This window comes from Lissotriton vulgaris, unplaced genomic scaffold (assembly GCF_964263255.1).
Source record: "Lissotriton vulgaris unplaced genomic scaffold, aLisVul1.2 SCAFFOLD_235, whole genome shotgun sequence".
Taxonomy (NCBI): domain Eukaryota; kingdom Metazoa; phylum Chordata; class Amphibia; order Caudata; family Salamandridae; genus Lissotriton; species Lissotriton vulgaris.
This window is the reverse complement of record NW_028253230.1, coordinates 1,749,391-1,771,860: the sequence shown is the minus strand read 5'-3', so window position 1 is coordinate 1,771,860 and position 22,470 is coordinate 1,749,391.

The window sequence follows — 22,470 nt, the reverse complement described above, 5'->3', positions numbered from 1 at the left end:
TTACTATCGAGAGATTGACAATAACCTCGAATATCAGCTTGGTTTGATGCAGAGGTCTCAAAGCCCTTTTTGATGTCTGCCGCCAAGGTTACAAACATTGCCTGAAAAGAAGCCTGAAATGTGGATACCAGATCAGTATTCAAGGCTTGAGTGGTGTCGTAGGCAAAGCTGGATTCTTCCCGACCCCTAGTAGCAGCTGTTGAGCCTGCTTCTTGAAGAACCGACTGCAAACTCAGCCCTAACGCTATACTCGAAGGAGCGAGAGGTAATGGTGGAGCTAAAGGGTTGAACAGGACCAAAGAAGGCACAGACTGATCTAGATTAATGAAGATATGACAGTCCACTATGTCTCCTTGACCAGCTTTTCCTAACGTAGAGGAGAACAGTTGGTCGAAATTGCTGTCGTTAACTCCCTTGCCCTTATCACTCTTATTGTAGGTCACCACATTACCGACTTCGTTGGGTTTGGCCGTGGTAGACGTACTGATTTTATTTTGCCGTTCCGGACCTTCTAGATTGAGGTCCGGAGAGAGATCAGGAGTGGGGACGTTTGTGCTTGCCGTAACCTCCATATCCTCCGTAGGCGATCCTACCACCTCTATAGAAGCCTTCCGTACTTCAGGAACAATATCTCCTTCTTCCGTCCCCGCAGGGGGGAGGAGGGGGCTATTACCTAACAGTACCACTTGAGGGACCACTTTAAAGTAGGAGCACAATGAGGGAGTTATTTTTGAGGTAGTGACCAAGTTCTTTAGTTTGTTTTTTGCTGTCTTGGGAGTATATGATCGCTGTGCCTTAACCTGACCCGTTAAATAAGTCGACAGTTTTTTATTGTCAATTCCAACGGTAGTATCAGTATCAGCAATAGTGTTATTAATGGCGCTAGTGTAAGATTTTAATCCCTTTAAACCTGAGTCCCTCTCTCCATTGCTTAAGTTATTTAACTCCCCCCAATCGGTTATATTGGTAGCTGTGTCTGCTTTAGAAGCGGGGGGATTGCTTTTTGATTCAGGTTTTTGAAAAAAGAGTACTTTATTTAATTATTTTAATTCTTTTCTTACTTTAGAAGCACATTTCTTTCTCAAGCGTCCTTTCACCTTCGCCTTCCCTCTTCCTCCTCTGGTGGTTTCCCCAGTACTGGCTGATGCCCCTTCAGAGTACAAACACTCTGACTCACCCCCACTGCCCCCTTCCCCACTGTTACCGCTGAGACGATTTTTGCTCTGCCGACGACTGTGCTGACATCGATGCTTGGCTTGGGGCAGCTTCTCTTCCAGTATCTCCTCCTCACGCCGGTCTGCCTGCGCCTGAGATGCTACATTGAATTCATACCGCCCCGGCAGAACATCGCGTAATCGGCGGCCTCTCCTGAGCTCCAGGGCGGCTCGGAACCAAATCAAACCCCCTGCAGGAAAAACGCGGGGGTTCCTGCACCGGCTGTTAGAATCTCCGGGAGCCTGCTCACCCGCCGGTAATGAGAGCGCTGCTGAGAACCCTGTGAGCTCCGCGATCTCCGCGAACTCCGCTGCAGCTGCTGACGCTGCGATGATCTCCTCCCCCCAACACATGGGAGGCAGCGATATGGCGGAGAGACGCCGCTGTTTGTCGAAGGCGAGCTGTGAGACCCAAACAATCGGTAACCCCCGTGAGTAGATCAGCAGAAGAGCTACAGGTTGACTCTCAGAAAAAGTATAGTGGGTAATTCATTACAAAAGCAAAGTCTAGACCTCCATTTCCGAAGTATTGCAGGAGTCCATAAGCGGAGTACTGCCGCGGCTCAACCTGCCGCCGCCATGTTTCCCATTACCAATCTGACTATTAACAAATCCTTATCTGGTAAAATGCCTAACTACTTGCCAAACCAAACTCTGTGCTACTCCTTGACAGAAACATCATGAGCTGCCAACATGGTACAGCAACAGCCTTTTAGCGGACATCGCCCATAGGCAGATACCAGGTGGTTCAAGGCCTCTTACTGTAGAACGGCTTCAACACCTTTGCGAGGTCCAACCCCAATTTACACGTGTTTAGTTGACACTCCTAATGGAAACTGAATTGTTCAGACTTGCTTCTAAAGTGGATGCCCCATATTGTCTTGTGCCCTGATCTCAGAATATTAGCTGAGGGCTACACCCTCCCTGACTGGGATGTGTTTTTACCATCACGTCCCTCTTTTATGAGAATAGATAATGTTCTTGTACATATTGCACGTTGAATTAAGCCAAGTTTACACAACGTGCCCAGTAAAGATAGAGGTAAGCGAACCACTGGAATTTTCAACCAGGCTTGAGTCAACTATGACAAAAGTTCTTCCGAGCACAGTCCTCCACTTCAGTTTTCAGTTGTCTGTATCCAAGTTTTATTTTCTCCAATAGATTCAAAGGGTGATGTAAGCGTGTATCCCTTAATATTCTGTGAAATTGAGATTAAATACTACATTACGCTGTAGTATCCCAATGATGGTTATTATTTGTCTTACATATTGTTGTTTGGGTTGCAGCCCTGAAGAAGTCTAAAGTCAATTACTGACTAGACAAAACACGCGTTGGCTGCACTGTCCTATTTGAATGGGCTTTGAATCTATTGGAGAAAATAAAACTTGGATACAGACAACTGAAAACTGAAGTGGAGGACTGTTGTTCTTATTTCACTACAAGTGCTCGGAAGAACTTTTGTCATAGTTTAAATCACCAGATGGTGGTTGAATCTGGGGTTGTGGTAACCGACCCCCTTCTCTCCTGGAGCACTATATTAAGACTTGTGACATTATAATTCACCTATATTTGCTGTGCCCTCTTGTCTAACTGTTACCCCGTTCTTTTGCAGGCTTGAGTCAACTGACTGGCTCTGCTCGAGGTCCTCCAGGAACTTTCACAGCACGCAATGTTACCTGGTGGCTACATCTGCCGACCATGCATGATCGGGAGATTAGGGCTTAAGCTCAGCCCAGCAAATCTTCCTGTGCCAAATAAAAGAGCATATAACACAGTCTATACCTATTGTGAAGTGCTGTTATGTCCTTGGTCAAGGTTCTTGCTGTGAAAAACTGCCCAAATAAAATGTGGATTCTGCCCATTGCATCGCCCAAACTATGATCTCCCACTCCAAGAATTAAACACAAAGCATCAACCTTTGATGGCAGAAAAAGATACCAATCTAGTGACTGAATTGCTCAGGGTGAAACTGGAAAATCTGGAATCAATCCTAGCTTCCCTGCTTGACCAAACTTTGTGTAGGTAAATACTTTATTTCAGCAAGCACTGTTTTTGTTCATTATCACTTATGAAACCACCTTCAAATACTCGAATTCAGGATGTGCTTTGTACCAAAAATAGTCTTGTGCTTAATTTAATAGCCTATATATAGTAGTAATCTTGGCCACCTATACTGTATACATAACTGACTTGCCTCTTAGTTTACTATTTGCATTGTCATTACTGCTGGTGAAGGGGTCGTTGCCAGTTCCTGCTTAAAAACGGCAGTTTTTAAGAAATGCTTTTCAATTAATCTAATGTACTAAGGTGAAACGCTTTCATGTGTTAAAGAAATACAAGTTCTTTATTATTTTTTTTATACCAATTTTATTGATTTTTTTAATTTAAGCATAAATCAGTACAGTGGAAACAGGATCACACAATCTAAGAGAATTGAGTCGTATGCAATGCATTTCCACAGTCATTCCAATACGTATTAGGCACACCACTTGCTCCATCACCAACTATTACTTAACTCAATATTGAATTGGGAGAAATATTTTTTTATTTACATATATTGTGAGCTTTTACATTTTACAGTGATCATGAGGGATCTCTCTTGTGACTTCTTAAATATGATGGTGAGGATATCTGTGAGTAAATGTGTTTACTGTGTTGGTGGCGATGTGTGTGTTGGTGTTTTGTGACACCCCCAACTCCTGGCTGAAGTGTAGTATTTGTGCTCAGTTGAGCTATTAAAAGTGAATTAGAGTGTTAAACTAGCCATGCATTAGGGGAGGCCCATTGATCTCTGCAGAAATGCATTTATGCACTGGGTTCAGAATGACAATTTAAGTAATAATTACTGAATCCTCTCAATTTTTCCCCAGGTGAATTTCAGAAGGTCAGACCTGTCGAAGTTACAAGGGAACATGTCCAGTAAATACCAGTCTTTGTGATTTTGGTGCAGAAAGCACCTAAATCTGCATGTTATTTCTCATGTGGCTTTGGAAAACTTGTGATACCAGTGGAAGGCAGGGTTTTTCCTTTACCTCCATGGGCCCCCGGATTGTGTGATTGTGAAGCTCAGTCACCACTCAGTCAGAGCTTACATCAGGAAACTTGTGACTCCACACTCTATCCTGCCTCATGTATTTCTTGCACTCATTGCGCTCATTGCTAAACATGCGCTGTTGTTTAATTGTCCCTGTTCTTGGGTCAGGAAAGTTCTGAACAACCTGCAGATTGCCATTTCGGTGGAATACAATCCAAGAGACGAATAGCTCTACCCAAAAGAATTAAGCATAATGTGCCATTGAATTCATAAGGGCTACAAATCAGATAATAACCGTCCTCAGTAATTTTCTATCCCTTCTATTATTAACTAATAATCACCATGGTTGCTGTTATTAACTAATAATCACCATGGTTGTAGTTATTAACACATAATCACCATAGTTGTAGTTTGGGATTACATTAGGATAACAATAGAAAAGTACTGAGGTTTATTAGTATCTGTTTTGTAGTCCTGATGAAGTCAATGGTTGATTTGACATAAGGCGAAACACGTGATCTTGATGAATTTCTCTTGAATACGTGTGAAGTTTTGAAAATAAAGTGGAAGAACAACTTCTACTTTTGGTGAATATGTGAGTTTTGGACACCTCTCTGGTGCTCAGGATATTATTATATGTTATTTGGAGGCAATTTGTCTTCATCCTGAGAAGTGTTGAGGGTCCGCTTCCTATCCTTGGAGCATCCTTTGGAAGTCAATAGTCAGAAATACTGGGATACACAATTGTGCACAGACTCTACTAAGCCACATCATTTTCATGTATAATAAGCATAATGTACACTCAATGCAGAAATACACAAATCAGATCCTTCTGACATATAGCATTAAATACATTCACCTGGCATGTGTATTCATTCACACATCCAACCTGGTTACCAAGTTACACTGAGGTCTTTTCAGGGAGGAGAGGGTAACATTTTGTTGTCTCCGAAACAAGAGTCTCCACCGACATTTCTACATGAAGCTTCTTACTTAAAAGTTCCATTTGGGATTCAGAAAGACTTCTTATAAATAATCCTGGATTATAGCCTTCTCATCGAGGAGCAATTTGAGTACAAGTGGCAAAACTCATGCCCAGCCATATTCAAGGATATACAGCATCATTGGAAAAAGAACTCACTCTGTCCTTGTGGTGCTTTGCTAACTTCTGACAAGGCAAAATCTTCAGGATTTGATGCACCTTAGAAGTATTCATGGAGAGTCCAAAGAAAGGAGAGAACCATTATCATTGCATTCCATTCAAAAATCTGATTTTGTATATTTAGGTACAAGGTTTTTCTTAAAATGACACCACACTATTTTATTTCGATAAAAATATTGAATGAAATCTCACTGAGGACAATATCAGGGACGTCCAAGAAAGTGGAAGGAAGCACACATGTTGGTCCCAGTTATCCACCCCTGTCTTTGCTTGTTGAATTTAACTTAACTTTCACTTTTCACTGAACGCCTTTAGGATTATCTTCAAATAAAAGTGAGTATTTATAATATTTTGGCAATATGAATTAGAGATTTCTAAACTATCAAGCTTTGTCTTCCTTTTAATTTTTTTTGAGCTTGTTCTTAAAGGCAGCACGATCTAGAAGCACCCCCAAAACATCTTCTCATATCAGATATTGTGATTTCAGATACACAAGATTAACTTGTATTTGGAATGCTAAGCTAACCAGCTCAGGTGGGTATTTCTTCCTAATGGGTTTAAATCAGCATTATTATTCCCTTTTCTCCCTACACTCCGTTTGACTCCTTTCCCTGTTTCTCTTTGGTTAGCTCTAATTTAATAACATTGAAATACAGGCACTGACGAGGCCAATAGGTTTGGATTTATTGTTCTAATACATGCAAAGACTTACATAAGTGTGCATGCTCTCTATGTTGTGTCTTTGTGTACCATGCCTTCCCCTCCACCTCCTAAGTCTGCACATTGAGGGCCATATTATCAAGCAAGGGCGATACATTATAGCCGCCTTTATTGGCAGGAACCTGCAGCTAAAAGGGTGATAATGAGCTTGATAATATGCCCTTGTGAATTCCCACAAAAACCCAGGTTCTGGTGTTAACCTGGGCTGCTATGGCAATTAGTTTAGAAAAAGATTTGCACTGGGCATTGCGCACAATAAACAACTGTGTAGCAATTGTACCATTAAACTTTGATTGAATTATATAACCAATGCTGATAGAGTACAAAAATATATCTTACTTTATTTGTTTTTTTTTATTCTTATATATTGTCGCAAATATTATAAAAAGACATACAAATATACAGTCAATAATCATTTCGACAAAATATACATTTTAGATCTTTCTCTATCAATTCATACACCACAAATTGCTTTTTGGCGCGATATACCTATGAGGCACAGATGTCATTAGTTTGTACACAAAAGCAGTCACAGTTGTTGCAATCTGTCCCAATGATGTTCAATTAGATCTACAAATCATATATATTTCAGACAGACTGATCTTAATTACTAACAACCAGATATTATATCTGTCCTGTTTTTGAAAAAACATTAGTTTCAGATCTTTGTTACCACTCAGATCTTTGTTTCCACCAACGCGTTTCGGCTACAAGCCTTCCTTAGGGTGTTCACACCAGTGGTTGACTAAAATAGAAAAAGATTGTACTTCAATTTGTTTCCATGGTACACCTGCAAACTACATTGATTCCATTACATGTCTCTGAAGAGACTATCCACCCCCCATTCTTTTACAAGGTAGAAGTAATATGAGAGAAGTGTAGTAAAGAGCGATATGTATGTGGTGCTAATCTTTTGTCTAAATAATATCACTTTTGTGGTGCTATATGAGTTTACATGTTGTGTGTACACTGTTTTTCTTTATTAATGAACATGGATGCAGGATATAGTTGGAACTGGAACCTTTGAACCTTGTTTACCTTGTAAAAGAATGGGGGGTGGATAGTCTCTTCGGAGACATGTAATGGAATCAATGTAGTTTGCAGTTGTACCATGGAAACAAATTGAAGTACAAACTTTTTCTATTTTAGTCAACCACTGGTGTGAACACCCTGAGGAAGGCTTTTAACCGAAACGTGTTGGTGGCAACAAAGATCTGAGTGGCAACAAAGGTCTGTAACTAATGTCTTTTCGAAAGCAGGGCAGATATAATATCTGGTTGCTAGTAATTAAGATCAGTCTGTCTGAAATGGATATGAATTGTAGATCTAATTGAACATCATTAAGACTGATTGCAACAACTGTGACTGTTTTTGTGTACAAACTAAAGACATCTGTGCCTCAAAGGTATATCGCGCCAAAAAGCAATTTGTGGTGTATGAATTGATAGAGGAAGATTTAAAATGTATATTTTATGGAAATTATTATTAACTGTATGTTTGTATGTCTTTTTAATATATTTGCAACAATATATAAGAATCAAAAGAAGAAAACAAATAAAATTAGATATATTTTTGTACTCTAGCAGCATTGGTTGTATAATTCAATCAAAGTTTAATGGTACAATTGTTCCACAGTTGTTTATTGTGCACTATGCCCGGTGCAAATCTTTTTCCAAACAAGTTGTTTCCCTGTTAAGGTTTTATCCATTTTTACAGGGGGCCCTGTGTGTTTTTTCAGACTGCTATGGGAATTCACAAGGGCATGTTATCAAGCCCATTATTGCCGCTTTAGTGCCAGTTTCCTGCTGATAAAAGCGGCGATAATGTATCACCCTTGCTTTGATAATATGGCCCTCTGTTTTTTCATTCCCCCAAGGATGTGGTGCTGCTGTATTTTAAACTCCTAGCCTGAGGTGCTGCTTCTGTATTGCACTGGTAGCGTGAGGAGTAAAATTATTGCACACGTGGTGCATCAAGATAAACAATAAAAGATCACTTTCGGCAAAGACATGCATTTTATTGACATATATCTATTTGCAAATTCAGAGTGCAGCAGTCAAACATGGGTTAAGCAAGATGCCTGCTATCATAGCCAATGTGTTGACATTACAAAATGTTGTAAAACTTAATAGATATTCACCTGATGTGCCTAGACATAGATATTAAATCACCAGAATGTGACAATTGACTCTGGAATCAAATCTACCCTCAAATTCATGACATGGTTATTTCTTGTCCCATCATAAGACCATCTATTAATAGTTTGTGTCTGCAAAAAGCAAATGAAGGATCAAGGAGGCACTCCCTCGGAGAGATCAATGGTACAAGAGCGGAGAGGACCCAATTAACAGTCTGTGTGCATTTGCTTAAAAAACTCAAAAACTGTTGCAGGGCTCGTCTGCAAATCCCTATATCCTTCATTCTTCGGAGTAGTTTATGATGTCACACTGTATCAAAGGCTGCCAACAGATCCAGCTGCACCAGTAGCACAACCTGATTGTTGTCAAGTGATTGCCTAATGCAATCTGTTACCACTATCAAAGCTCATTGCGTACTCTGCAACAGTCTAAAACCCGGCTGTGAAGAATCCAGGCAGCCTCTGGACTCTATATGTTTCATAAGTATTCTATTTATATGCCCTTCTAGAAGTTTACTCATCAGCGGGAGAAGATATATGGGTTGATAGTTCGACAGATCAGATGTCGGAAGGCTCACGTTCTTGCAAATCGGAAGTCCCTTTGCAGCCTTCCACTCACGTGGAAGTTGACCTTCATTCAATGATTGGTTTAATATTGCATAGATAGGGGGAGCTAGCTGCATGGCTAACTGCACAAAGATCTTTGCTGGCATAATATCCTGGAGTGACACAGATTTAGCCTATTTCAACATTTTCGCAATGGTTTTCTCCTGTAGGGAGGTAAAACTTTCCAGAAGAAAGGCATTTTTCATGGAACATTGAGTGAGAGTAGATGTTGCTTTCAGGATGTTAGTGGCTCTAGAAAATTTTTCATATATCTAGTAAATTTTTTCTTCTACAAAGTGATCAGCAATATCACGTAAGGTTTGGGAAAAGGGGATAGTATTGGCACAGTCAATAGGGTTAGTGAAGGATTCAGAGACTTTATGAAGTTCTTTGGCAGAGTTGCCTGCCAGGCTTAGTTGGGAAACAATGTAAGTTTTCTGTTTTTTATTATATTCCTATGATAAAGTGCCTGAGAATTTTTGAAAGTATCCTTCTCATCCAAACTGTTGGAGTGTTGTCAACGTTTCTCTAGATTTTTACATTTTGCCTTCTCCTTTCACAACACAGATGAGTACCAGGCTGCATGTTGTCTCTGAGTATCTTTGTATTGTTTCTTTAGGGGGCAAGAATGTCAATAGCTGATTTTATATTACTGTGGAGGTCATCTGAACTTAAATTAATTTCTCCTAATTCCGCCAATCGTTGGGGCCTTAATGAAGGTATCCTGAGTAATTTTATGCCAGTGTCTCCTAAAGCTGTGGGAGCACTTGTTGGGGATAGGAGCCGACTGCATGACCATGATGTGAAAATCGATCAGGGAGTGGTCAGGCCACTGGGCGAGGGGAATCAGTATGTATGTGGGGAGAGTTAGTCAGAATAAGATCCTTTGTATGGCCCGCAGAATGAGAAGGTCCAAAGTTTATCTTTTCCAATCCAAAAAAGTCCAAATCTTAATGGAATTGGACAGAATCTATTTTTGCTATGAATATTAAAATCATCTATTAAGATAAAATGTTTGGAAGGAATAATATGAGTAGCAATACGTTCCTTTAATTTGAAGGTAAAGTCCAAGAGAGGCCCTGCGGGGCGATACACTAGGGTGCCTTCCCAGCAATCCTTGGGCGCAAGCTCAATTTTAAAAATACAAATCTATATCTTTTCTTCCAGGCTCTCATCAATTTAAGATACTTTCAAGAACTCTTTGTAAACAATAGCAATGCCTTCACCTTCTTTCTCTTCCCAGTCTAGCTCTAAAATATGGTAGTTCTCAGGGAGAGCCAAGGTAATCGATGGCGTGGAGACAGGCTTGAGCCAGGTCTCGGTAAGATGTTGTGGGCTAAGTAAGCAGTCCTCAGGTACACAACCAACAGCACTTAAAATATAATTTTCCAGCCAATACTTTGACTTATAAAAAAGGAAAAGCACTTTTCAACACAAAGCAATAATTTACAAACATATGCCTTTTAGCAGGTGAAAATACCTATAGTGATTAACCCTGGGCGTAGTTCGTGTAGTAGCGCTACGCATAGCTATGCGAAGTGCACTGCGCACTACGTGACCTACGCGTAGCTAAGTGAACTGCGTAGTGCACTGTGCAAAATGCTGTTTGCAGTGATTACACAGTGCTGGATGCTTGTCCGCACTGTGCAATCAGTGCAACCCGCTTCTTGCACAGTGCAAGCGGTCGTTTTCTGCGCGTTGAGAAAACTACTGCTCGAGTAGAAATCTACTCGAGCGGCAGTTTTCTCAACGCGGACTGGTAGTTTCTCACCTCGAGCGGCTGCGAGCATATGCGACCACTCGCAATGAGAAACCTGACCTCCCTGCATTGAGATACTCGCCGGGAGGTTTATTTTTCACGCTTGCGATGGGCAAATTGATGTTGCTGTTCGCGTACGAGCAAAAAGTCTCGCCGAGATGTAATTTTGCTCGCTCTTGGTCGCCAACTTGACGTTGAGGACCGCGAGCAAGCAAAAAAGTGTTTGCACTGTGCTACGTGCAATTCACTTAGTGCGAAGTAGCGCAAACTTCGCAAACTACGCAAGCGTAGCGTAGAGCTTTGCCCAGGGTTAATAGTGATACAATCTTCAGTAAGCCTTGAACCCTAAAACCACAATAACCTCACAATTTTTAAACACAATATAATGGGGTTAAGTCATTGAAAGTCAAGTCTACTGGCTTTTGTCAGGGTGTCACCACTACAGTAGACACAGAAATATGCCATTATGACTGAATGCCAACAACCAAACTTCTCAATATGGTACCACTTTATGATGTTCATTAATCTACATAACTCTTTACTGCTAAACGTGTCATTGTCATTGAGATTACAATATTCAATGTGGTGTGTGCATAACTCTTTTTTTCTCCTCTTAAACTTCTGTAAAGCAAACTAAGTAAGTACCACCATGAATGCCACTCACATTAAAAGGCCTGCACAGATCATTGCCAATTCAGGAAGGATCCCTCTGTGACAGGCTACCTGTGGAACAAGTCCAGAGCCTCTTATTCCATTTGTGCAGCAGCAGACCTTGTTTAAAATTGCAGAGACTGGAGGCTAGCGCTCATTTTAACAGAGCTTACAAAGAGTGCCACACACTCACAGCAAAGGCCCTAAAACGCAGCAGTCTAAAAAAACATGAAATAAGGGTGCTAAATGGGTTGTAACTCATTTCCTACAGGCAGTCTTACATCAATTAAGAGATCATCATTACTTTGCCAATTATACCAGAGGGTGTTCATAAAAATGAATAGAAGGTTTCCCCAATTGTTCAATGGGCTGCAAGCACCACAATCAAGGCATTTTAACGTTTTTTAGATTTTGACAATTTCTATAGTAGGATAATTTCTTAGTTTTTAGAAATCATTAGACCCATTACTAAGTTACTACATAAGGAAGAATAAGGAAGAAGATTTGTATTGCCCAAACAAGCAGGCCAGGCTTTTGTTTCAATGTGATGTTGCCCCTATTTTAATACCCCTATACAGAATGCCTCTTTCATTGTGGAGACAGTTCTCATAATATTCCGAATATTGAACAGATTTGCACTGTTGTTTATTTCTCTAAAAAAAAGTTTACTAGTGGAGCTAAACCACACTATCAGTGGTAGAGAACTTTTATTAATCAGGTCTTTTGAAACGTGAAAACCCTGTTTGTATGGAGAAAAATACACTGAAGAAGTATTTACGGATCAAAGGACTTTAAAGTTTGTAAAATCAGCTTCATCACTTAGTTCTTGACAACTCACATAGACATTGTTCTTTCTAGTTATGAATCTGCTATTGATCAGGTTCTAAAATTGGTAAAGCTGATTCTTTATCTTAACAGAATTCACCAGAACTTGAGAGTCAGTTTTTTTACTCTTGTCCACGAGAAGTTTCATTTATACATTCTATTGCCATGTTTAATGTAGAAACATTTGTGCTAAAAGTACATAAAGAAACTCTATCTAATGATAGAAAAAACTGAGTGAAGGAAGAAGACCACAGAATATGGGGGCATTTCAGCAACAGCCAGCGATAATTATCGCTAAGTGTGCTTAGCACGAGGAAAATTATCGCCGGCTATCTCTGGATTATATCGCCGAGATAGTGTGCTACCAGCATCGCTTATCGCCAATGTGATATATAATCTAGCGATATTTGCAAAAAGTGCGATTATCGCTGGAAATCCAGTGATGATCGCACATCGATAGGCGATGCGTTGAGGATAGGGCAGGGTGGATTCATCCGCACAACCCACCTCACATAGGCTATCAAGGAAAACCAAAAAGAAAGCAGGCGTAAGGAAAGGAGCGATAAGCGCTGTTAGCACTACTTTTCTTATCGCTACGATAGCGAGCAGCTTGCTGATAGGAGAAATATCTGTTAGCGACATTTCTCACGTTATTTTGGTGAGGAACACCCACTTTGCATATCATTAGAGATGCAAAGCTGGGTGTTAAGGGAAAGGGTGCAGAGGCATAGAAACACGCGCTAAAGTGTTCTTGCTGATAGTGCGATAAAATTATCGCTGCTTTTCGCCCAAAAATGGACGCTAAAGCAGCAATAATTTTATCGCTTCCCCTTGATGTAATGCTTCATGGTTTCTTGTATCAAGAAAAAACTGTGCATTTGTTACCAGTTCAGATAAGACAGCAGCTATGAACAGGCGTTATGACTCCAGAGGTGCTGGACATCTAGAAATGGCCAAAACTCTAGCTGATGTCAAAACGGACTTTTTGGTGGTCAAACTTATTTACTGACGGTAAATATTATATACAAGAATGTTTAACCTAGGAACAGATTAAAAGTACCCATAATTTACCTCTGGGGTATTAATAATGTTGAGAGTCCCTCTTAGGTCCTGGACTACACTCTCAGTTACTGTCATTGCGGGATTATATAACGGTCAAGATTGTTCTTCAAATCATTTGTCAAAAATGGGTCATTTATTACCTTTGTCAGGGATACCCACGTCCAAAAAGTTGGCATAATGAGATGCATAACACTTTAGATGCAACAGAAGTTGTTGACAGTTTTTGGTTGTTCCAAAAGGGTTTCGTCCTGATGTTCCTTGTATGATACATGAATTTTATGCAAGATACCCTGACTCTACTACTGAGATACTGGTCTTTGGGGGGGCACTGTCAGAAGCAGATCAGGAGGCAAGTCATTGAGGTTATGATGAGCGTGGGGCTCATGAATCAAAACCTGCCCGTGCTGAGGTTACTGCACTTAAGGAAGGGCTGGTGGTGTGCGCAGGGTGTTGTCACTATCAGAAGGCTTCACGCTTGCAAAAAGCATGTTTTGCAATGACTTTCTTGCAGATTAAGAACATGACAATCTCCAAGATATCTTTTCTTGCTCAAAACTTAATGAGACAGGCAGCTGTGTTTGCAACTGGGACCTGAATATCTCAGTCCATAGAACATGAGGGTCTTAACCTCAAGGTCATGGGTTTTGAAATTGATGGTGGACAGAAACAATACCTTTTTGTAAATATTGCACTTGTCCCCACATAATACGGCCTGAAATCCTCATTTTGGAAAAAGAAAATGTATATCCCTTTATTACAGAGAAGGGCCTGAACGTGAACTTGTTTGGAAAAATACACTTTGAACTAAGCTAGTATAGTGAACCGAACTTTTGAACTGTTTTTGATTAAACATTTAAAGCTAATGTCCTTAGGAGCTAGTACAGTCTTTTCATACTATTGATATTGTTCTGTATATATTAAAGTAGAAGTGATGTTTAGTAAATTATATATGTTGTAAATATTAAGGTAATTATCGAGCATTAGCAAATGTTTAATTACTTTCTAGTTGCACAAGTGCTTATAATGAAGGAACCAAATAATTCCAAAAGTAGCACTTTTATGGAATCAGGTTATCTGACTGATATAGAGGACGTTTAATCAGCATTACATTGGTCATTTACAACTTCTAAACAGTTTCAGGAAAAGTCTGCTACATAACAAGAGACTGAGAGTTGGTTACACAGAGATAGTCTAAAGGTATATCCTCTCCGCAGGAGGTTAAAGATCAAATACTAAACATTTCTTTATTTGCCTTTAGATAACCGTTCCAATCTGCAGCTGTCTGTGCCCAACAGAATGAAGATGCAGCGAGATATCCCGCAACTCAGATTTATCTTTTATCCATTTCTCTTTCCCCATTCTATTAATTGTCCCACATGCAATATAATGTGTAGTGAGTAATGGTTGTGGTGAGGAGTGTAAGATTGCCTCACTCCAGTTGGATCCAAGGTTAAAGGATAGTGATTTCTGTAAGCTGTCAGGTTAATGTATGATCAGCCTGGATATATCTGTCAGGGCAGGAGGCATGTGCATGTATGCAAGAAACTGGTTTGTTAGTTGAGGCAGTGTAAGTCTCATTCAGGCAACAACCACAATCCTTGTCAGGGTGAACCACAAAAGTCACTAAATTATCCTGTAGCTAAACCTCTGATAGCCTGGCACAAAATAGTGAGGCTTAACTTAAAGGCAAAAAAACAAAAAGTGTAAAATATCACACAAAACATAATTAAGTAAAATGGCAAAACATAGTCCCAGAAAATTGAGTACATTATAACCTCTTCCGTGCTCATGACGAGCTCATCTCGTCATGAGCACGGTGCTTGTGTGCTCATGCCGAGCTGAGCTCGTCATGAGCCGCGCAACGCTCGCACGGGGGGCTAATTTCCCCGCTGTGCTGAGCGTTCTAAGAAACAGGCGCGGTCAAGATGAGGACAGCTTGTCATGAGCACAGCGCCACCGTGCTGCGGGACGAGCTGCGCTCCTCACGAGCACCGGGGTGCTGTGCGCATCCCACCCCCCAGCACAGCGGGGGAATTACCCCCGCTGCGAAGGGGTTAATAAATAAAATTTGACCAAAAGGACAACATTCCAATCAGTAGAGCAAGCGATACTGAACTTCAAAGTTTTAGGTATAAATAGATCCTGAAAACACAAAGCACCACTCGCGGACAACTGGTTGTCATAGAGCGCAGCCCAGATACAGGTACCAGGTTAGTCCTGCTGAAAAAGTTATCTCCTCAAAGTCCAGCACCAAGGGTCCAATTCACAGTGGAGGAGGCCAAGCAGAGCTGGGAGAGCGTCTCTGATGGTCATCTCTATGGTGCAAAAAGCAGGCCGAGTAGCACAGGCTGTCGTTGCTCAATCTTGATGTGCCAGTCAGGTGTCACAGACAGTTGACCACCACAGAGAGCAGTTGTTGCCGTAGTGCGAAGTGCAGATATTGCTCTGCTAGTGTTGCAAAGTCATCCTGTACCCTGGGCACCCCCATTTCTATTGCTGACTGGTACAGGTGGTAACTGACTCTGAGTGTCCCTGGGTCAGTGCTGTGCTGAAAACACACGTATAATTCAGTGAAAACAGCTACACACACTAAGGCAAACAGTGGGTTAGGGTACGCCTATGATTGGCCTGACCTCCCCTATAAGGCCTTAGTACATAATAGGGCAGGGGGGTTAAAACTACCTTTAAGTCCCTAGTATATAATAGGGCATGGCAGTTTAGAGGCCAGCAGCCCTTTCTGCATTTGCTTGTGTGCACTGCTGAGAGCCTGTGGTCCGTTTCAAAGCAGCCCTGTGTTGCATGACTGCTTTTAACATGTCCTTTTGCCCAAACTCGACTTTGGTGTTTGGGGCACTTAAAATTGATAAAGTGTAATATTTTAGCATATTAGTTACCCCGGGTCTCCCTTAGGTGTCCCAGGAGTGGGAGTTCAGGTACGTATAACGGAGGCCCTTATAAAAAAGGTTTTTTGTGCCCTGGGGATAGAGAAATTGCACATTTCACTGCCCTCATTGTAGTAAAGTGCTTCCCAAAGTCAACTTCTGTACTAGGAGCAGTGCGGAGAGAGGATGTACAATATGTTTACATATTCAGACCCATTAAAGTCTCCCCTACATGTTCCAGGGGCGGGGGTCCTGTAAATATAGGCAGGGTCCTTATAAAAAGATGTTTTATAAGCCTTAGTGTTGGAAAATTGGCCAGTTTATTTTCCCTACTGTAGATCCCAGCCATATGTATTAGCACGTTAATAAGTCATTAATTAATAACTGATGCTAGAGATTGCCATGAAAAATATCATTCAAGGACTTAGGATAATGGTATTGATAAATCCAACCATATGCTATAGTGGAATTTATCATAAATGTACAGAACAGAAGTTAGAAGACTTTTTTGTCTGCAAACCAAAATTCAGCCTTCTGATGGTCTGCCCTGATTGGTCAGAGTTAATGTTGATTAACCAGGCTGCTTTAATGAAGTGATAAGTGGCACCAGGGGTGAGGAGCCATCTGGGAGGAGATGGTTCTGCTACACTGTAATGCCAAGGCAAGGGGTATTGGTCATAGACCATGAGTATCTACACACATGCCCTCTGAACCCAGCCAGATGGCAGTTTTAAGGCAGGAATTTGCAAATGCCAGGGGGAGGGAGAGTATGGAAATGAGCTATCCTGGAGGTTGGTTTAGCTACCTCTCGCTTCTCTGCTGAGACTTCAGCCATATTGAATGTTGGAGAAATAGTGCTTCCTGGCAAACCATTGTGCCACAGTTTGGAGGAAAGGGTCATTGTGAAGGGTTGATCCCTACCTCGGGGAAACGACGGAGCACTATGGACTCTTGTCCCTCCGGAACTACTCCTCTCTCTGTCTTCCCGCAGGCTCCACCGATAACACCGATACAAGACGGATTGGAAACGTCCCTCCATGACCCCGGAAGTTGGGTCGATAGTGAAGGACCGGAAGTGAACTCACCTCACCCCGGAAGTCATTCGCCCGGATATCGTCAGGAAAGTAGAAAAGCCAACGACTCAAACGACTCAGGGTTCCCAACAGCGAACTCGTGGCAGGAGTTGGCAGACCTCGGAGAACCAGCAGCGGAAGTACCGAAGGACCGGAAAGAAGAAGCAGACGAGGAAGACGTCTGGTGTGAGGACTGGTGGCGTCCTCAGGAGGTGGCTGGAGAGCGGCCGTAACTCACAGGAGAGTTACGGCGGGGCATGTGAGTACCTCGTTACCATTTTCCCCTGTTTCCACTGGTAGATGTGTACATAGTGTAAATAGCGCTCTGAACCACTTTCACTGTAAAAACGTGCACCGACACTGTATAGAATTGCGCACTATTTTCTTCATCCCGTCCCCGCCCGTGTTCACCCTCTACCCGTCTCTACCTCCTCCCGCAACCCAACCCCGTCACGTCCTACCCTAACCCTCCACACACAGCCCCAGGTGTTGGTGACAGTATTGAGACAAGTTTTGTTACCCCTGAACTAATCGCCCTGTTTTCGTTCTCTTTTCCTCCGAGTGACTCACCGTTCCTACACCACGGAAAGACGACCGCAGCCCAGCAGCGAACATCCCCACGGAACCACCCCGGACACCTCACCTCTACAACCCACCTGGATTTTCACCGGAACCTTTTCATCCCCTGACCCGTGTTTCTTTTGTATGAACAATAAAGTTTTCGCTAATCATAGCGCACTTTATACGGCCTCCTCGCCTGTTATTCCGGCCCGCCCTAAATCCCGCTCCACAGGTGGTGTTAGAAGTGGGATCGCCCGGAAGCATGGAGGCCGCAGTCAAACAACTAGCGGAAGGTCAGGAACACCTAGGAAAATTGATGGAACAATTCCTTAAAACTGCAGAAGACGACCGGGGACAACTGTATGATGTCTTAAAAGGTCAGGGCACAGCTCAGGATAAGACACTTGAGAAACTTGCAACAGTCATGGGACAACAAAAACCGATGGCCTCTCTTCCCTCGGTTGTACTGCAGAAATACGTAGCAGGAGAGGATCCCGATTTCTTCTTTACGAACTTTGAACGGTTGGCTCAGGCCGCAGCCTGGCCCGCTGACCGTTGGGGTCATTACCTTGGACCCCTACTAACCGGGGAACTACAGGCAGCGTATCAACAGGCAAACATACAAGGGGCAACACCATACGAGGATATTAAGGCTTGTATTCTGGAACGGCTCGGAATTGACGACGAGACGTATAGGCTTCGTCTTCGTCAGGCTAAGGAGGGTCCACAAGAGAATCCCCGGGTGTTGTTCTTTCGGATAAAAGATTTGGCTAACCGTTGGCTAAAACCAGCCACGTCCAGTAAAGACGAGATACTGGCCAAGATTTATCTAGAGCAATTTCTTACCTCACTACATCCTGCCACACAAAAGTGGGTGCGGCAACACGCACGACTTACTCTTGACAGTGCAGTTGAAATTGCTAGCGCGTACAACCGAGCACAAGACTCCCAACGAGCAAAAGAAGAACATCCTCCACGATCGAGTCATGGCAGTCATGTACGGCCACCAAGACCTCCACCTGTGCTTCGCAAACCGGAGCCGATACCTCCAATGCCGTATCCAGTAATGCCGAGAGCGCCACAACCCGGTCCACAGTGTTATCATTGTGGAGGGTACGGACATATAGCCCGTGTATGCCCCCAGAAAGAAGAGCCGATGGAAATAGGTGTAGCTAAAAACTACGTGTGTTTCAATGCTGACTCCGCTCCCCCACCCTTTCACTGTCCTATACAGATCAATGGACACCAAATGATGGCGCTTGCTGATACAGGCTGCAGACACAGCGTGTTACGACCCCAAGATCTCCCTCACTCTCCGGAACCTGTCACAGGAACTGTAGCCATCAAGTGTGTCCACGGAGACACGAAATGTTATCCAACGGCCAAAGTGTATGTACAACACCCCAGTAGTAGTGGTAGTTCCTTGACTGTTGGACTGGTTCTGAATCTTCCGGAAGAGGCTATATTAGGTAGCGATTACAGTGGTCTTCCTCACCTCCTACAGGATACCACAGACTCGCTAAAGAAATGGTGGGCTGAAGCGCCTTTCTCAAGAGATTCCCCTGCTACAGAACATTCACCAAAACCCTTGAAGTCCAAAACCCAAAAGAAAAAAGAGAAAAGGGACTATTCCTTGGCCTGTCCTGCACAAACGGAAACCCATCCCCGGGAGACCGACAGAGAGTTTCAAGCCGCCCAACAGGAAGATCCGGTTCTCCAAGACGCATGGGGTCGGGCTCTTCCCAACGAGGATCCATTACAAGTAGGTCCTTATTTCTTCATAAAAAATGGACTCCTCTATAGAAAAGGGGGACTTCAGAAAAATGCACAGTTAGTCATTCCTGGACTATTTCGGGAGAAAGTACTCTTTTTGGCCCATAGTCATTTACTGGGAGGGCACTTCAGTGACGAGAAAACGGGGGAAGCCATTTTGGAGAAGTTTTATTGGCCAGGAGTATATGCAGAGATTAAACGTTACTGTAGGGAGTGCCCGGTGTGCCAAAAAAATAGTCGGTATAGACCCCCAAGGGTTCCCCTCCAACCTCTACCATTAATTGACGTTCCTTTTTCTAGAGTAGGAATGGACCTTATAGGCCCCCTCTTACCATCCAGGAGTGGATGCAGGTACGCCCTAGTACTAGTGGATTATGCCACTCGCTTCCCCGAAGCAGTCCCCCTCCGGCAACCAACAACACAGAACATAGCTAAAGCCCTTATTGCCATCTTTTCTAGAGTGGGTTTTCCCAGAGAGATTTTAACCGATCAGGGTACCCCCTTTGTTTCCTCGCTAATGCGTCAGGTCTGTTCTACACTGGGAATCAAGCAAATAAGAACTTCTGCTTACCATCCCCAAACCGACGGTTTAGTCGAGCGCTATAATGCAACCCTAAAAACCACTCTAAAAAAACTGTTGGGACTAGAGAGTAAACGCTGGGAGGAAATGCTGCCCCTCGCTCTTTTTGCCATCCGCTGTAAAGTACAAAGCAGTACCGGCTACTCGCCATATGAATTATTATATGGCAGGGCACCCAGAACCCTGTTGGATATGGCTCGTGAGGCTTGGGAGGCAGAGCCCGACCGGACTCGTCCTCTTCCAGAGTACATTGAAAATTTAAAAACCCACTTAGGTGAGGTCCGTGAAATTGTCAAGCAGAACCTTGTCGCAGCACAATCCACTCAGAAAAACCAGTACGACAAGGGAACCAAACCCAGAACCTTTGTTCCAGGAGACCAGGTACTCCTCCTAATTCCCTCTTCGGACCATAAGCTATTGGGTCAGTGGCAGGGTCCGTTTACGATAGTAAGGCAAGTGACTCCAGTCACATACGAGGTGGAAACAGATGCCAATAGGGGAAACAACCAAATCTATCACATCAACCTCCTCAAGAAATGGGAGGGCCCGCGCCCTGTTCTATCGGGTCGCGAAACCTTCCTGTTTGAAGGTTGTTTCGACACCGGTTTGCTGGAACGTCAAAAACAAGAACTTTGTCGTTCACTGGTACCACTACAAGCAGTCTTTTCAACTCTGCCTGGGCATACCACTGTAGTCGAACACGCCATCCACACTGAGCCAGGGAAAACGGTAAGGCAACGACCGTACCGTATTCCGGAAGCCCGTCGAGCTGTAATTAAAGAAGAAACGAACCAAATGCTAAAAATGGGTATCATCGAACCATCGAGCAGTAGCTGGAATTCGCCCATTGTTTTAGTCCCTAAACCCGATGGTTCTACACGGTTTTGTATTGACTTCAGGGAGGTGAATAAGATCTCCGCCTTTGATTCATATCCACTTCCCCGTGTGGACGAGATGGTAGAACGAATAGGCAAAGCAAGGTACATTAGCACTCTTGATCTGTGCAAGGGCTATTGGCAGATTCCGCTGAAAGCTGAGGACAAACATAAGACCGCCTTCTCCACCCCCGAAGGCCTGTTTCAGTTTAAGGTAATGCCCTTCGGCTTACACGGAGCCCCGGCGACCTTTCAGAGGGCCATGAATCAAGTCCTACGCCCTCATGCCCCGTATGCAGGTGCTTATCCCGATGACATCGTCATTTACAGTGACACTTGGGGACAACACCTGTCCCATTTATATTCAGTAGTCTCCTCTCTGGGCAAATACGGGTTTACCATTAACCCAGCTAAAACCACATTAGCGGCACAGAGTGTTAAATATCTCGGCTATTTGTTGGGTGAAGGACACATTCGCCCCCAAGAGAGCAAAGTAAAAACAATACAGGCGATACCGTTCCCAAAAACACGAAAAGACCTCCGTGCCTTCTTGGGCATGTTGGGTTATTACAGGAGATTTATCCCCAACTTTTCACAAGTGGCAGCTCCCCTAACGGATCTCCTCAAAAAGACAGCAAAAACAGAGGAGACCCTCCAACAACCATCTCCTGTACTTCTGCGAGCCTTCAATGTCCTGAAGAACGCCTTGACCTCTGAACCTGTGTTGATGAGTCCGGATTATAGTCAGCCTTTTATTTTGCAAACTGACGCATCAGATCAAGGTTTAGGGGCTGTTCTGTCTCAAAAAGACTCGGAAGGAGCAGAGAAACCCATTCTGTATCTTAGCAGAAAACTGTTTCCCAGGGAAATCAACTATTCGGTTGTAGAAAAAGAAGCACTCGCTATCAAGTGGGCAGTGGAGAGTCTTCGCTACTACCTTGACGGTAGGGAGTTCATTTTGTATACAGACCACGCTCCACTTGAATGGATGGCTCGCAACAGGGGACACAATGATCGAGTGCTTCGTTGGTTTCTTTCCCTCCAGCCTTTTCGTTTTCGAACATTGCATCGAAAAGGCCTAGAACAGGGCAACGCAGACTATCTCTCCCGATATCCGCCACCCTCCAGCCCTACAAGAAACACTCCTAGGGGAAGGGAATGTGAAGGGTTGATCCCTACCTCGGGGAAACGACGGAGCACTATGGACTCTTGTCCCTCCGGAACTACTCCTCTCTCTGTCTTCCCGCAGGCTCCACCGATAACACCGATACAAGACGGATTGGAAACGTCCCTCCATGACCCCGGAAGTTGGGTCGATAGTGAAGGACCGGAAGTGAACTCACCTCACCCCGGAAGTCATTCGCCCGGATATCGGCAGGAAAGTAGAAAAGCCGACGACTCAAACGACTCAGGGTTCCCAACAGCGAACTCGTGGCAGGAGTTGGCAGACCTCGGAGAACCAGCAGCGGAAGTACCGAAGGACCGGAAAGAAGAAGCAGACGAGGAAGACGTCTGGTGTGAGGACTGGTGGCGTCCTCAGGAGGTGGCTGGAGAGC